This window comes from Pan paniscus, chromosome 2 (genome assembly GCF_029289425.2).
Source record: "Pan paniscus chromosome 2, NHGRI_mPanPan1-v2.0_pri, whole genome shotgun sequence".
Classification (NCBI taxonomy): Eukaryota; Metazoa; Chordata; class Mammalia; order Primates; family Hominidae; genus Pan; species Pan paniscus.
This window is the reverse complement of record NC_085926.1, coordinates 178,143,048-178,160,421: the sequence shown is the minus strand read 5'-3', so window position 1 is coordinate 178,160,421 and position 17,374 is coordinate 178,143,048. Positions and strand designations below refer to the sequence as shown.

Below are 17,374 nucleotides of genomic sequence, written 5' to 3'. Positions count from 1 at the left end.
GCATAATGTATGACACAAAATAATTACTTAATGTTTGAATGAATGAATATCATCAAATCACCTCTGTTATAACAAATGGTACCAAAATCCATCTCTGCGTAGGACTCTTCCTTGATTCCACATTTTCTTCCATGGCACTCTTTTAACCCACGAGTAACTCTGTAACTTCTACCTTCAAAATACACTCAGAGTCTAAGTATTTCTCAGCACCTCCTCTACTAAAGTTCCTAGTCCAAGAACAGATTCTTACCTGTCCACCCAGACTTTTGTCCTCTGCTTTTCGATGTATCTACTACATGGTAGCTGAGGCAATCAGAGTATAAATAAGATCTTAACCATACCTTGTTTAATACCTTCTTGTGACTTCTCGATATCATCTACAAGAACTCTGAAGCCCCCTATTGACTTTTGTCACCTTCTCACTTTCCACTTGTCATCCTACTCATTTTGCTTTGGCCACAATGGCCTTTGTGCTGTGCCTGGAACTCACCAAACCTGCTTTTGCAGTTGCTGTTTTCCTGCTTGGAACATGCTGCCCGCGTCTCCACACAGCTGCATACTTCTCAGCAACACTGCATACTTGTCTCATTATCTCATTTATATCTTTACATCTTATTGTCTATCTCCCTAACCCCACTCCTCAAATGTAAGCTACTTGAAGCAAAATTTATGTCTCATTTATCACTGTCTCCCATAACCCAGAACAGTGCCTAGCACATAGTAGGAACTCAATAAGTAAATATTAAATGCTAACTTTCTTCCAAACTAGATTCATTTAGGACACTAAATGAGGTAAAAAGAGATTAAAATATATTAATAAGAACATAAACAACAATAACAATAAGACCCCAAATGCATATAGATAAGAGTGGAAAGTAAATTTGGAAAATTGGAAATAGCTAATTTGATAAAAGTTTGTGTTTCTTTTGGAAAAAAGTCTTAATTATCATGAAAATGTGAGAAGGAAAAGGTACAAAAATGCTTTAATCTAGAGCAATATATGTAAACTGCTATGGGAGTGCTATGACAATAAGTTCTGCCGCAATTCTAAGAAGGAAGAAGTCTTGTATAGACAGACTGATCTGAGAAGTATGAGATTTTTAAACTAAAATAATGTTAACATCTTCATAAAATAGCACATTCAAAATTCTGACTTTTTAATGGGCTGAGGTGAAATGTGTGTGTGTGTGTGTGTGTATGTGCGTGTGTGTGTAGGGGCAATGAGCTTCTGGTTTAGGGGCCTCAGGCTGCTCATCAGTTTGTAGGTGGCACAGCCACTTGTCACAACCTTCCCATTCCACTTAACCTGGAAACTCTGAGCAAGTTTCTGAGGTCGTCTTGATTTCCCTTGAGAGTCCGCATACCAAAAGCGGTTCTTACGGTAAACTCGAGCTGAGAAACAAATTGATCTGAGAATGCTCCCATGATTCCCATTACCAGAAAATCCTGCTTCTCTTAATTATAGCACAGATTTTCAGAGTGTTATTTCAAGACAAAAAAGAAAAAAAAAATGTTTTTTTTTTAAGGAAGTGGTAGGGGAAGGAGTGTATCACAATTTGGTGCTGTCGTGATGAAGCAAGAGCCTCAGCAATCCACTTAGTGAGTTATTTTAATAAACCACTTCTCGAGTTCTACTTAGGTCAATGATGACAAAGTGAGATACATGAAGCCACTTTACAGGGAAAGAGCTCATGTTTATACAGCTTAGGCAAACTTAAGAAAATAAATCCAGATAATTCTGTCAATAGTAACACAAAGTTTGAGAAATGGTCTCATTCTCATTCCCCTGAACTGGACAATGACAAATCACAGCACTTAGAAAAATTAATGCTGGTTATTTCTTCCCCCAAAATATTGGTAAATAGAAATTTTCTATTTGTTTTAGGTTTTAGAATTGATGTTAAAAGGGTATAAAGCCATTGGCTGCTGTGACAGTAATTACTAGCTGATGACACCAAATCTTTTCTTTCTGTATACCTGGGTAAACTGTACTTTCCAGCCTCCTTTATAGTTAGATGTGTCATGTGACTGAACTTTTGCCAATAGAATGAGAGCAAAGGTGAAGCAGTCCCTTTATAATTAATTTATGAAGCCCCCCACGGGTAATTTTCATTGTCCCTTTCCCTTCTGGCTTGATGCAAATGAGCATAGTGACCTTGAAAGCAACATGATGAAACTGTTAGAGCCACAGGATACAAGACCCTAGGTCTTTGAATTATTTGGTGGCAAGTCACTTGTCAATCAGGATTTTACCCAAGTGAAAAGTAAACTCTCATGTCCAGCCTCTGAGATGTGGGGATTTATCTTTTATATCAGTTAGCATTACCTTAACAAATGCAGCTGGTTAAACTTGCTGCCTAGAAATTAAAGGCCCTACTGGTTCCGTCATAAGTTTAAAAGTGCTGAGAATTTTAAAAAGTGTCTTAAATCTCTTAATCTTGTTTTTTTTTACTCTACATCTAACTTTCTAACAATAATCTCCAGTTAGAAAAATTTTGTTTCTACTGGTATTATGTATTATGTAACTTCCCAGAAAGCTCAGAGCTTTCTGACTAAACTTTTTCTAAGTCATGTGAATTTATGCACTGATGACTTTTTAGACCAATTAACAATGAAAGTCAAATACATAGTTCAGAACTGTGGGCATACATTATGAAGGAAATAAAGATAAGGTAAATTCATTATGTTAATTCTAAGGTTTACAATCATTATCCCCAAGTGGCATGCCAAAATAAACACCTCTTTAAGAAATGGTTCTAAAATCAGGTCACAGATAATCACTTTCAAGCAGTTGGTAAAAAGATGGATTTTTTTTTAAAGACACATGGCTAGTCCTCCAAATAGTGAAACAATATATTGGTATCCTTTCATAAATCCAAAGATTGATGTCTTCAGATACCCACTAATTAAAGGAAGATAATACATCAAAAAGAAGTTCTATCCAGAGATACAATCACGGGCTATGGTACAACCTCCAATATAAAAAGCTTTTATTCTTCAGTCCTATAATTTTCTTTTTTAAACTGGAAACACTTTTGTTCCTGATTTCTAAACAAGGTTCTCTTCTTAAGGAGTTAATCAATCATACTTCTAAAACTGTACCGTGCAGATGAGAAAACAAACTGTTCTCTGGTTTACAAATTGAAGGTTATAGAAATAAATTCCAAGATGTTTACTCATGCATGCAGTTGTATCACTCTATCAGTCGTCAATTTGTGTATGTGAATATTTATGAACCCCTGGAGGTTTGCAAGTAACATAAATGAGAATTATTGGTAAAGAAAGGCAGAGAAGGTCTTTTTAGTAAAAGTATGAAGAAGGACTTCACCCCCAAATGTGGTAGACTACTTTCTTTGGAACAGGGATTATAAAACTGAATTTTATAATTCAGTTCAAAATATATCTATAACCACTCTCCTAGTCTAGACACCAGCAGATTCATTGTTATCTGTGCTTCCTCTCTGAACTAATCCAGTCACATATATGCCAACACAGCACTGCTTCTTTAAGTATTCTTAACCTTTACAAAATGGAGCTGGACATTTGAGAGCCCTCAGTAACAAATTGCTAGTTGACACTGAGTTCCCAGATGCCTCTTGGTGCAAATCCACTTTTGCTTGAAATCCCTTCACTGTATCTCATCCAAGTAGTGCTTTTCTTCCTTTGCCCTACTTTCTTCCTTCTCTCCCACTTCTACCACCACCTCCACCCAAAACTCAAATTAAAAATGTAGTCTTTGCCATGGTGCCCTATCCAGTTCTGCCCTTTCAGTCTCTCCTCCTGCTGTTTTCTCAGTCAGAGCTTACCTGGTGAAAGGAACATTGGACAGGAGTCAGGTGGCTTCAAAACTTGGTCGCTCAGAAGCAGGTAACCTAAATTATCTTGACTTTGAATTTTTAAAAATGTATAAAATAGATATAATTAAACCTATGTCAGAAGACTAGATATAGAAATAAATAATGTTTGCAAAAACACCTAGTAGAATTCCTGGCACATAGTAGGCACTCACTCAGTAATTAGTGTTTTAGTTTTTGCTGCATATAAATCACCTCCAAAACTTAGTAACTTAAAACAACAATGATCACTTACTATTTTTCATGGTTTCTGTGGATCAAGAAGTTAAGAAGGGCTCAGTTGGGCCATTCTTGCTTACAGTTTCTCATTCACTTGCAGTCAGATGTCAGCTGGGGCCGTGGTCATCTGAACAAAGTGGGGGATTTGCTTCCAAGGTGGCTCACTTGTACAGCAGTAGGTTGGTTCTGATTGTTGGCTGGTGAGCCTCCGTTTCTGTGAAGTCTTTTCCACAGAACTGCTTGAGTATATTTGTGGTATGGTGGCTGGCTTCTTCTGGAATGAGCAATTTGAGACAAGGTGAAAACTAGTCACACACCACTGTTTCAACCATATTCTATTGGTCACATAAAGACAGCCCTGGCTGGGCATGGTGGCTCATGCCTGTAATCCCAGCACTTTGGGAGGCCAAGGTGGGTGGATCACTTGAGGTTAGGAGATCGAGACCAGCCTGGCCAACATGGTGAAACCCCATCTCTACTAGAAATGCAATAATTAGCTGGGCATGGTGGTGCACGCCTGTAGTCCCAGCTACTCCAGAGGCTGAGGCAGGAGAATCGCTTGAACCCAGGAGGCGGAGGTTGCAGTGAGCCGAGATCACGCCACTGTGCTCCAGCCTGGTGACAGAGTGAGACTCTGTCTCAAAGAAAAGAAAAGAAAAGAAAAGAAAGACAGCCCTGATTTAATGTGGGAGAGGATCTACATGAGACGATGAATACAAAGGGATGTGAATTATTGGAGACCATCTTGGAGTTGACTACAATAGTTCGACATTTATTTTCTTAGAGAAAACACTGACCACCTTCACTGTGGTTAACCAACTGGCCCGCTTTCCAATTTCACCTTGATGTATTCCTTTTTAGGCTAGTCAAGCCCAACCTGCCTCACGTTACCTTTCTTGCTCTCTCTCTTCATCTTTCTCCATCTTTCTCTCTCTCTCTCTCTCTCTCCCTCTCTCACACAGACACACACACACACACACTGACACACACAGGACTAGAATCAACATCTAAATTTTGCACACAATAGTTTTCAAATTAAATAATCTTTTTAAAATAAACCTTTTAATTTTAGAGTAGTTTTATATTTACAGAAAAATTGTGAAGATAATACAGAGAGTTCCCATAGTCCCCACACCCACTTTCCTCTATTATTCTAGGAAATGCCTTGAAAGGTAGAAAGGATGTCAATAGGTCAAGATGGAACAATGCAAGCAAAAGCTCTAAGGCAAGGAATTAATCTCCTTTCATATCTTGTAGGTGACAAAATTCAGCATTTGAAAAGAGATGCAGAATGACATAAACTAGAAAACTAAATGAGTCAGATGAAGTTGCTGTCTTATTATGACTAAAAAGAAATACTTGTTATTATTTGAGAAATAATTTTTAGAAAGTAATAAAACCAGATAGAAAGGTAACCAATCTGGCAAACTCACAATCCAAAGGAACCAAGATTGAATGACTTGTTTTCTAATGCAGTTTAGGTACAGTTGAATTATATGATCTTTACAATCCTTTTTAGGCTTCTGTGACATGATTAAATGGAAAACAGTGATTGCAAAATTTAAGTAAAAAATGATTTGGCTGAATAGTGATTGTGCTTCTGTGAACCGGTACTTCATCTCATAGAAATAATTATTAAATGGAAGGAGACTCCACTTTTTGGAGTAGAGAAGCAGTTTTGTCTCACTAAAAGCTATAGAGCAAGATGTCTGTAAGTGATCTGGAGTATATACAGTCAGACTGCATTTTATTCCATAGGGAGAACAGGAAAGTTGTTATTGCCCATTTACAGATTAGGAAACTGAGGCTGGAATGAACACTTTCCAGACTAGGCCAAGACCACAGACTGAGTAGATTTTAGAAGTATAATTAACTAGACCAAAGGATTATAGCCCATGAAAGATTCCAGAACAGAGTTTTGTAGGTAAAGTTAAGTGTATTACCTGGAAAGTCTGTTCCATGTTGTATAACCCAAGTCCTGAAGAAGGAAAGTTGCTGTTTCAAGGTATTTTCCTTCTCTGTCTCTTTCTTTCTCTCTGTGATGCACACAAACACACACATATACACATACAATCTCTGAATTCACTCAAACTTAATACTTTTTTGTGCTTTGAAAATTTTAAAAAGCAATGAGAAAGGGAAAAATTTGACAATATTCCTCAGTAGCTTCACTAAGTCTTCCTGCGCCGGGCCTACCCCACAGTCCTCCAATCTATCGTTCTTAGTGACTCCAGGTTACTGCTCCCTGTGCCAAACACAAACGCAAACAAATAGAAACACTGCACTTCTGAACATGTCAACCCCATCCCTACCTAACTCCAAAATGCACAACTAAACATGTTATCTTTATCCCTTCAGAAAATCCTTTGGTGGTTTCCTGCAGGATCAAGTCAAACTCCTTAGCTCCACATACGTATCATTTAAATATCGGGTCCTAAAGTTCGATGGTAGCCAAATTTCTCATCAATTTCCTCATAAATACTACACTCTTGGGGCACTAATCTGACATGTTGGAGGGTGATGGGGCTGGTATTCAGATGCATACAGAAAATTTTCTCATGCCTGGAATTATCATTATTCTTGTCACAACCACTACTGCTTTATTTTTTCAGTGCCTACTCGATGACAAGCATTGCACTAGGACTTAACATGTAATATTTCAGTTAAAGCTTATAACAAGCCTTCTTCCAAGTAATTATCCCCAATTTCCTTTGAGATTACAGAATTAGAGATTAATTTCTACTCAAGGACCTACAGCTAATGGGAGGGTGGATTTGCTCAGATCTGTCTGCCTCTAAAGCCTATTTTCTTTCTCCTATGTTAGTAGAGTGCTACGAAGAGCTATGACTTTGGAGGCATATGGGACTGGGTTTCAATCTCAGCCCTGCCATTTACAGGCAGAATAACCTTAGGCAGAATGATTACTGTCTCCAAATCCCAGTTTCCTCATTTGCAAAAATTAAGATACAAGAAAGGACCTACCTTTTAAACCTTTTGTGAGAATCAAAGGAGAAAACAGATGTAAAGTGTTTAGCTGCTGGTATTATTGAATCTCATCACTTCTACTTACAAAACTCTTGTTTCTCAAGATCCAGTGCACTTGCCACTTCTTAAATTGACACTTTATCCAATTCTGCCAGATGGAATTGTTTTCTACTATGTTCCCATATTACTTTAGTATTATTTAGTCTTATTTGTTCCCCATTGGTCAAGAGGTTCTGGAAGGCATGTGTTTTGCTATGTTGGCCTTAGTTCCCCACAAAGCAAACTCTGAACCAAGTATTTGAGTAAAGCAGTCTTGAGAGGTGCAAGGAACATTGGTAGATAAGGGAGGAAGCAAATAGAGAGGGAAAGCAGCCCTGAGGAGATTTGTTATTAAGTCAACTGTTGTAGTGGGTAACTGATCATTACTATCCCACAGTCAGACTCTGGAAACTGAGAACTCAGAATTACCCCAGCCTAGAAGGTGGGATCTGGGTATTTATATTTGTACACTGATTAGTCTTTGATTATGGGCCACCCTTATACCTGTACAGACACTTCTGGCTTACATAGTGGGTTCTGGAAGCCTGAGGTCAGCCCTCCAACAAAGATGAAGGTACTGCCTTTGAAAGTCAGGCTGGTTTATGGCAAGGGGACCCAAGAAAATAGGGTGGAACAGTGGCAATATCTGCTGTGTGTGTCTCATGCTTCTGTATCATCTTCTACACATTCACATACCTGCTCTTGCTCTTTATTAATTCTTACCTGGACTTTTCTTGTAGAATGTCCAGTACATGGTGTACAACCAATAAATGATTAAAGAGGAAAGGGAAGAATAGAGAAGAGAAAGAAAGAGAAAGGAAGGAAAAAGGAGTGAAAAGGGGGAGAAAGTAAAGAAAGATAAATGCATGGAAAGTAAGGGAAGAGAAAGGAAAAGATGAGAAGAGAAGAGAGGAAGGAGGAAGGAAGGGAGGGTAGGAAAAGGGAAGAATGGCACCTGTATTGTGATTTGAAACAGAGAAATCTCCCTTTTGCCTTTCAAGGTAGCAATAAATGAAATGTATACAGATGCTAAAGAAATAAAGAATTCCTAGGATGACGTATATATGGCTAAGTGTCAATTCAAGATATTTAATACAAGAACAAATTAAAGAATCAGAGTTATAGTCTCTTTTTTTTTCCTTGCCTGATCGAAAACCAAAAAAGTTACTGTAAGACTGGTAAGAAGTCATGACCCTTGGCTTATATAATTTGAGAAAAGAATCTAAGAAAGGCAAGTAAGGATTTTCTTCTTGCTGTACTGGGTAATAAATTTTATAATGAAAACACAATTGCAAGTTACATAATCATGTAGGTCAGAGCTATTGATCTGCCCAGTGACAAGACCTCCTGAACGAATTGCATTATTCCAAAAGGATGGCTCCAAAGCTAATAATGGCAAAAAATGATGCCTGTGTCCTATACCTACATTAAAATTAGGGTCATCGTTTCTGAACATCAAAAATGTTAAGCTCAAGCACCTTGAGAAGCAATGTGGGTAGATGGGCACAGCTCTAGGAATCAGGTCAAACATCTGACTATCAGTGGGACCTTGGAGTGACTATGTAAACTCTCTGGGTTTCAGTTCTATCATTTATAATATCAGGAGACTAGAGTAAGTCAGAAGCTGTAAGCTCAGGTGCCAGTGCCTACTGAATGAATGATAGGGATGATGATAAACGGAGTAGCACACACCTCTTCTAAATGGGCAGCTATTGCTTAGATCCAACCAATGGTTTCCATGGTTCCCATGCTGAAGTTCAGATTGTCAAATCTCCCAATATTCCCTGAAAACTGAAATCTCATATTATGTGAACTTTTCAGATTTTTCTGTGTTGGTACAACTTTTATAAAAAACACAGTGCAGGCCAAAGAAGGATTATCAACTGTGACCAGCATAGGTTGATGGTCACTTCTGGACTAGATAAATCTCAAATGTCCTTCCAGTTCTTCAACCTTTTACAAAATGGTATATCAATGCAAGAGTATTCTGTTAAGTCTGGGACACCTGTGCATAATGCTGCCCCTGTTCCTACCCCTACTCTTTTCCTCAAAAGGGGTTTATGTACTTTGGCTGAACAGTCATGAGTAATATTTCTCAGTGAGGAAATTATGCAGCTGCTTTGGTGCCCTCTTTCCTGATGACCCAGCTACATGTCCCTGAAACCTAAAAATTGGTAGAGACAACCATCCCTACCTTGGAGAAATCTCTACTACTTCCCCCAGTACAGGTTACCTTGAAATTGAAATAGGTTTCTGTATTCCTCTGCACTCTGGAACTTCATTGAAGTCTCCCTCAACATCTTTGCATCCCTCTTGATCTTTAATTCAGATTGGAAAAATTGACATTCGTGGGGCCCAAGTTAGACCTTTAATGCTAGAGGATGTCACTGAAAGTTGGTTAATTATTTCAAGCAACTGATAGAAAGCACAGTCTAGATTAGGGAAAGGACCCAGGGAGAAAGAATGATAGAAAATGCAAAAATAATGATGGCATAAGGTGTTAGAAAGTGTGGAGTGGCACAGGAAGGGATGAGGTCACACTTAAAGGGGATGCCCTGGAAAGGAATATCTTTCTTTGAGATGAGCATGATAAATGAAAGCTGGTGAAGTCAAACTGTTCTGAAGGAGAGATAAGACCAGCTGAATGTCACCCTCTATGTTTCCTGTAAAGTAGAAGCTAAGATTTTTTTCAGAAAGTGAATACTAGTAGGACAATTTTTAAGAAGGAGGAAAAATGCAGAAAAAGTTCTTTGGAGAATATAATAGGTAGACAAATGTATATGACTTTAAATGCCAAGTAAATTTAGGATTTAATAGATCTGAGGTAGCAAGAGCCCACCCTGGAACAAGAGGAACCAGATTACTACTCTTTTCTAAGTAAGTAATCACTAACTTTAAGATAATTGAAGAATGAAAAAGATCCTAGGCTTGGAGAAGGGAAATTTTAATGTTACAGCTCGTGGATGCACAGCTATTTTGGGGGATGTCAAGTTGCAGGATGTAGTCATGCCTATGAGGAGCTCAAATGGAGTATAGGTGAAGACTATATGTACTGAGAAAGTCAAGGTCCTGTGAGGCCAGGAATGGAAGATGGTAAAATTCCTAAGGAACATAGCTGTAAAGGACCCCATGAGACAAATGCTAACATATTTGAAGAAGGTAGGACATTGTTCTGGAGGTTAGCTGTGCATGGGAATGGTGTTGAAAGCAAGGTACTTACTATCCTGGTTTTAGGAATTTTGAAAAATGGCATAAGGAATGGCCTCCGGAGGAGAAAATTGTCAGGGAAATGGAATTGTTATTGGTGACCTCTTGGTCACCACTTTGTTTAGTGAAGAAGATAGAAAGAATCAATTGAATAATGTTATCTGGCAATTGGGAAGGGATTTCAATGAAAAGGGAGAGCAGAGGATCACGGAAGAGATGATAGGGGAGCACCAGAAAGATGCTACAAACAAATGAGAAGAAAATACCATAGCAAGGAGTAGTTTGAAATCAGACAGCCCTGGGTTTGAATTCTGACTCTGCTACTTAGCTGCAGGCATTGATCCAATTTTAGAAGCTTTCTTTTAAGAAAAATAATGCAAAATATAAAACTAAAATTAGGAGCAAATATAAATTTGTATTTAAAAAAAGTAAAATGAAATGTAAAAGAAATATAAAAGCTAACAAACACCCAGAATATCCCAATATTCAGAAAAATAACTATTTTTATTGACTAATTGCTTGACAGTTTTATATACTGTATAACTTGTATAATGCATTCTTTTCTACATTTTTTGCCAGCAAATCCTTAAGTCACCTCTTCATATGACAATGGTTTTGCAATATCATTTTCTATTGTAAGAATAGAAAGATGATTCAGTCCCTTCTCTAGCATAGTTGGTATAATCTTTTAAAATGACTGTTTAGAAAAGTGTCTTTTGGTTCCATAGATCATCATTGGTGATGATTTTTAGAATTGTTGCAGAATTTGGAAAAACATGTGTTAAACTCCCTCCATATGTGAGCAGTAAGATTTGGAAGGAGCATTTTCCATAGACTAGCTTTTGACTCCACACACTTTAAACCTTGTCTTTCCTCTATTACTTGGATACTCCCAGGGCCGGCTGTGCAGGTCAGATCCATTTTGTGATCCAACTTCTGGACCTGCCAGATGAGCTGACACAGTGAATTCCTACACTGGAGTGGCTAGTGATGACTTAACCAAATATAAGTACGCCACTAAACCCCAACTAAATGTATCCTCAATTCAACTAGCCCTTAGTCATCTCCCCAAAATATCCATGACCAACCACTCCAATGCCATGAGGGGGAGTGTGATGGTGAGGAAGTTGGAATGAAAAGAGAAAACAGCCTTCACTGATTTCTGTTAAAATACCTAGCTTTTGCAAATTTAGTTCAAACATACTACCATGTGAACATGATGCTAGGGCTTCTTGCAGGGCCTTAGAAGGGACTCCTGCAAGTGAAGGAACTAGAGCCTAAGCTCCATTAACTTTACAGTAAGTCTACTGCTGACCAGTTACATTCATGCTAGTTACATAACTTCTCTAAGTATCCACTCCTTTACCTCACAGAGTTATAAGGCAGATGAATTGAAAGAATGCATGTAAAGTGCACTGTTCCTGGCATATAGTAAATAATCAATGGCAAATAAAAATATGTAATTACGAGATTTTACAAACTGGTAACCTCTTATTTTGTGTATTTGATTACAGTAGGTGCCATCGAAATTCTCAAAGGCTATGAAGGTTTTTGTTTTTGTGGTGGTTTTTATTTAAAGAGAGTTAGTGTGGGCTACTTGAGTACTTTTTACCCTCCCTGTAGAACTGGGGGCACCTTGGAGTATTATAATGGAGAGCTTGGAATCTCCAGGGGTGGGGGACAGTTTTACTGCAGAGCAGTGAGGGTAAAACAGCTTTACTCCATTAGGAAATCCTGCCTCTGAAAGGATGCCCTCTCTTTTACTCTGCTAGTTGCAGCAGGTATGTGGGCTTAAATAAAAGCATTCATTATACCTATATACATTCCTGATAGAGGGGCAGAAATGAGTGAACAAATATATATGGACACACATAGCCATTGTTTTTAGCAGGTTGATGTGCTGGACTCTCATATTTGCCGTCTCATTTAAGCTTCACAGGAAGCTTGTGCCTATGAATGTCCTCAATATACGGATGAAGGAGTAAACACGAAGAGAGGAGATAAGACTTCTCAGCCCTCACTTGGAATGTTTTGTGAACAAGTGGAAAGGCCTGAGGGATAGAAGCTCTGCTCCATCTGTGTGGTTCTCAGCTATGCTGCAGAAGTGCTGAACCAGCTAGCTTGGCTGCCCTCCTCCTTGCCCTGATCCTGGGGCAAAGCCAGCGCTCTAAGTCAGTCTCCAGAATTCTGTGTGTCAGTCTAAGGAGGACAAGACTAAGCTTGATTAAAACGAGTAGAAGCCAGAGATAGAGATGGGAGTGGGGGATGGTTTAAAGGTTGGAAAAGGGGAAGGAATGGTTGTCTTCAATGTGGAGAGAATGTTAAGTGGAAGTGCAAATATTCAAATATATATATATTTTTGGATAATGGTAAGAGTAGCTTTCTTACTGTCCCCTTTCTAAGTCTCTAGGTAGCATTAATCAAAATAGCTACTTTATTTTAGTTTTTTAAAATATAATTTATTTAATTCTGAGATATGAAAATCTATATTTGTAAAACAGATTAAAAGGCCATTATTTTCTTCACTAAAGGATTTATGGTAAAATTTAATTAGCCAACCAGTACCCTCACAACATCTAAAATTGGATTTGTTATTAAAGATTTGCCTATTACCTTAAGCAGTAAGGCGTACATCAGACCATCAAAATCTTCCATGCCATCAATGATGGTACCTCTGACTGGGAACTGAGATGAAAAGTGAAAAAGCATTGAAATAATTTTATTCCTGCCTTTTCCAGCTCCTCACACTGACTATCAGACACCTGGGCTGCTGGCCCAGGTGTTCTGCCCATTCCCTAGTCCTCTAGGATAAGAGTTGAAGTGGCAAAGTAAGAGGCATTGTCATGTGTGAGAGAGAAGAGTGTCACAAATTGTGTTCCCTGGAAGCAGATGCTGAGATGGAGATAGGCAAGCAAAATGTCTATGACAGGAAGAGAATGGGAAAGAATAGGATTGGGCAAGAGGAGAGTTCAGACCATGATTCAAGGTTGGCAAGGCTTCTGTCCACTCTATGGGAGCTCCAGGGCAAACACTGACCAGCACTTGGCTGAGAGGGCCAGCCCCATATTGCTCTACCTTGCTCAGTCATTGGATACCAGCCACCCAGGAAGAATGAGACCCTGGTTCTCTGCTGTTAAGGAAAACTCTGAAGAAGCCAGTGATTGAAGGCTGATTGATATCAGCTGCTTCCTGCAGCTGGGCAGATCCTTATTCCTTGAAGGAAGATCTGGGTAGCACATTTTCTATTACAGTCTACCCCTTAAACTCCCTGGATCTTCTTCTCTACATATATTGGGGTATTAGGTCCTCTGGGACTCTAGTGGACCTCTTTTATTTAGAGACACTTAGAAAAGCAAATGTAGTAGTATAAGCTGTAGCTGCCATAGCTAAAGTTGGTCTCAGGGCAATGACTGGTAACTCATCTCCTTCCTCTACTCAACTTTCCAGAGTCCCCTCAGCTACTACTTCTGCTGTTCTCCCCAGCTTACCTGGTAGCATGACCTGAATCCTCATTTCTGAGCCCATCGGAGTGTTCCACCTTGGGCTAAAAAGGTCGTCCTCTTATACCTCTACCTTATCCAGTCACTGAATATGGGTAGCCCTAGGAATAATATCACCTCAGCTCTCTGTGGCTGATGCAGATCTTGAATGGGCAATGGATAGAGGCTGTCTGTTGGCCACATTCCCTGAAACTGGACAGCAAGTCCTCTCTTGAAGGCAGATCTGAGCAGCACATTTTCATGTCTGCCAGTAAAGAATGCTATTTTAAGCATCTCTCGCAAAATAATAAGAAAAATATAATTTATACTGGAATGATAATTCACCTGTTATCTAGTTTTTGTGTATTTTTAAGTGAAACAGATTATAATTATTTTTAAAAATTAGATTTTGGATTTCTCTATAAAACATACATTTCTGGGTTACTAGGTAGCACACAGGAGGAAGAAATGACCATCTAGATCCTAAATGAGTGTGAGTTTTTGCTTTAGCAGGTTGTTGTTAATGAATACAGGCCTGCTAGGCCGGTAGCTCACACCTGTAATCCCAGCACTTTGGGACTTTGGGAGGCTGAAGGCAGGTGAATCGCCTGAGGTCAGGAGTTCAAGACCAGCCTGGCCAACATGGTAAAACCCTGTCTCTACTAAAAATACAAAAATCAGCTGAGTGTGGTGGCACACACCTGTAATCTCAGCTACTTGGGAGGCTGAGGCAGGGGAATCGCTTGAACCCAGGAGGCAGAGGTTGCAGTGAACTGAGATTGTACCATTGTACTCCACCCTGGGCAACAGAGAGAGACTCCATCTCAAAAAAAAAAAAAAAAAAAAAAAGAATACAGGCCCTTTTTGGTGTCTTTCTCCATTCCTTAAAAAAGAGGCATAAATTCCATAACCAAAGTAGTCTTGTTTGGATATCTTTCTGATAATAAAAGCTTCAAAGTGAATCATAAAGTCTTGGCAAAATTGAGTGAGTGAATGCTAAGAATAGGTGGCAAATCAGTAGAATGAGAAGATAAATTTCTAGAGAGGACTGTTAAAAGAAGCTCTAAGTGATGGAGACCATCCTCAAAGGGAGAAAGGAATGAGAAATGACCTTGTTCTCCAATAAATGGGCATCAGAATCAGAACTAAAGACCCCTAAGAGGGGCTAATGCACTGTTTAAGGCTGGGAAAAGGCTGTGGTCAGTGTGAGCCACCCAGCAGGCTCACCTCAATGTGGACGCAGAGGCTTCTTGAAGTTGTATGCACAAGCAATAGCCTCCCTTGGTCCAAGGCCAAGTGTGGAACCTAATAGAGGCTAAAGACCTGTGAGTCAACTAGTGGGACTAAGCTATGAACTATGTTTATCATTATTAGCACAGTTGACAGACTACAGTGACTTGCAAAAACATGGAGATGTATATTTATGTATACATACTTTATGTACATACGTCTACAAACTTTGCAGAAAAAATTCCAGCCTGATCTCCATGAGAACACAGATACAAATACATACACATAAACCTTAGCAAATGAATGAACCTATTTCTGTTGACCAAATGAGTCTTATCAAATCCCTGAAAACAAATTAACCTCTAAAAACAACAGTGTCAAAACTCTGATAGAGTTTTGTTTGTTTGTTTGTTTGTTTTGTTTGTTTTGAGACAGTACCTCGCTCCATTGCCCAGGCAGAGCATTGTGGTGCGATCACTGCTCACTGCAACCTTAGCCTCCCAAGCTCATGTGATCCTCCCACTTCAGCCTCCCAAGTAGCTGGCACCAGAGGCACACACCACCACACCCAGCTAATTTTTAAAACAATTTTTCTGTAGAGATGAGATCTTACTATATTGCACAAGCTGGTCTTGAACTTTGACACAAGATTATTACTGAATTCTTTAAGGACAGGGACTTTTCTCTAATCCTTGTTGAAACTCCTAGAGTGGTACTCAGCATAAGTAGTTACTCAATAAATGTTTGTTGAGTGAAGAATAAATGATATTTGATTAACTACAAGTAGAATAAACAGTCGATCTTTTTTGTTTGTTTGTTTTGTTTTTTGGAGACAAGGTCTTGCACTGTCACTCAGGTTGAGTGCAGTGGCCCAAACTTGGCTCACTGCCACCTCAACTTCCCAGGCTCAAGCTATCCTCCTGCCTCAGCCTTGTGAGTAGCTAGAACTACAGGCCTACATGACCATGCCTGACTAAATTTTTTGTATTTTTTTTGTAGAGATGGGGTTTCACCATTTTGCCCAGGCTGGTCTTGAACTCCTGGGCTCAAGTAATCTGCCCACCTTAGCCTCCCAAAGTGCTGGGATTACAGGTGTGAGCCACTGCACCCGGCCCTGAATGGGTCAATCTTTAGGAGCTCTGTTACAGTTATAATTTACTTTACCTATCCCAAATCAATGCCACTTGTTATGAAACAAGGATTATTAGAATTGGAATGGACTTTAGGAATGATCTAATTAAACCCTTTCATTTTACCCATGTGAAAGTGGGTTAGAGGAGTGAAATGACACATAAGGCCACTCAATTAATTGGTGATCTGACCTGTTCTAGAACCCAGGGATTCTGGCTTTGAATTCACTGGGCTAGCAAATGAATATCAAGAGACCTTTGATTGGTTCCATATAGACATATTCATCTGTGTCATGCAGTTTGTTTGAGTCTGTGTGTTTGTGTGTGTTGGGGGGATGAGTAAGCAATATTTCTGATTCTATTTTCAGATTTCTTATTTTCCCCTCACAACACCATTTGCACAGCGATGGTCAAGTCGGTAGGCATATGCATGAGAACCCACTGTCTTGTCCTCCTCCCTTTGCCAGTTCATCTGTCTTTGAATTATTTTTGTGAATATTCTAGAATTAACCTCATTGTAGATTCTGGTAAACCTGATCTTTAAAAACAGTTTGGGTCCCTGACTCATGTGCCTGTTCTGTTTAAAATGTCTAAACAATAAATATTTCAATCTTTCATTTGTACAATTACTAGATATAAGCTACATTATCTCATGCACTTTGCTGTTCACTTTCTATCTCAGGTGCTCCTGCAGCCAACCTTTCAGCATAGTGCCTGCCATCATCATTAAATAGTCCCCAAAGCTCTGTTACAGAGTAATAACCTTGGCAGCGCTGTTCCCAGGGCCAAACCTCTCTCCAAGGCTAGTTACAGAATTTGTTCTTCTCTGGTACTATGTGACACTGAAGCTGGCCTCAGTGAACTTTGTATTTTTAATTTCAGTCTTACTTTCCTTCTCTCATTATTTCTCCTCTTCTCCTTAGCTTCTGTAATGCCTTGTTTCAGGTCAAGCTCGGCTCAACTTTCACTTCCTTCATTTAACTTCTCAGTTCTCCTGACAGCTTGTTCTTTCCTCTTGTTAAAGCTGCACTTTGCAGAGTGTTCTTAGTCTGTAATTGGGGTTTTGGTTCATGCTTAATCAAAAGCATGTATTTTACTTCTAATTACAAAGTATTACTTTATAACTTGAAAATATTGTTCAGGAACTCCTGTAAGCATTAGGGATGGAGCAGTGAATGAAGTCCCTGCCTTCAGTGGAGTTCACTAGGGGAGACAGATTACAAGTAAATGA

The 17,374-nt window shown here is 39.1% G+C and overlaps 1 long non-coding RNA gene across 1 annotated transcript in view; it reads right to left on the bottom strand.

Annotated features, from left to right (window-relative positions):
• Positions 1 to 4,095: 4,095 nt before the first annotated feature.
• LOC117979829 (uncharacterized) overlaps positions 4,096 to 17,374 on the bottom strand; it is a 68,151-nt gene continuing 54,872 nt past the window's right edge. Inside the window, exon 4 of the long non-coding RNA XR_004670853.2 lies at positions 4,096 to 4,347. This is a non-coding gene — a long non-coding RNA (uncharacterized LOC117979829). The remainder of the gene's footprint in view (positions 4,348 to 17,374) is intronic.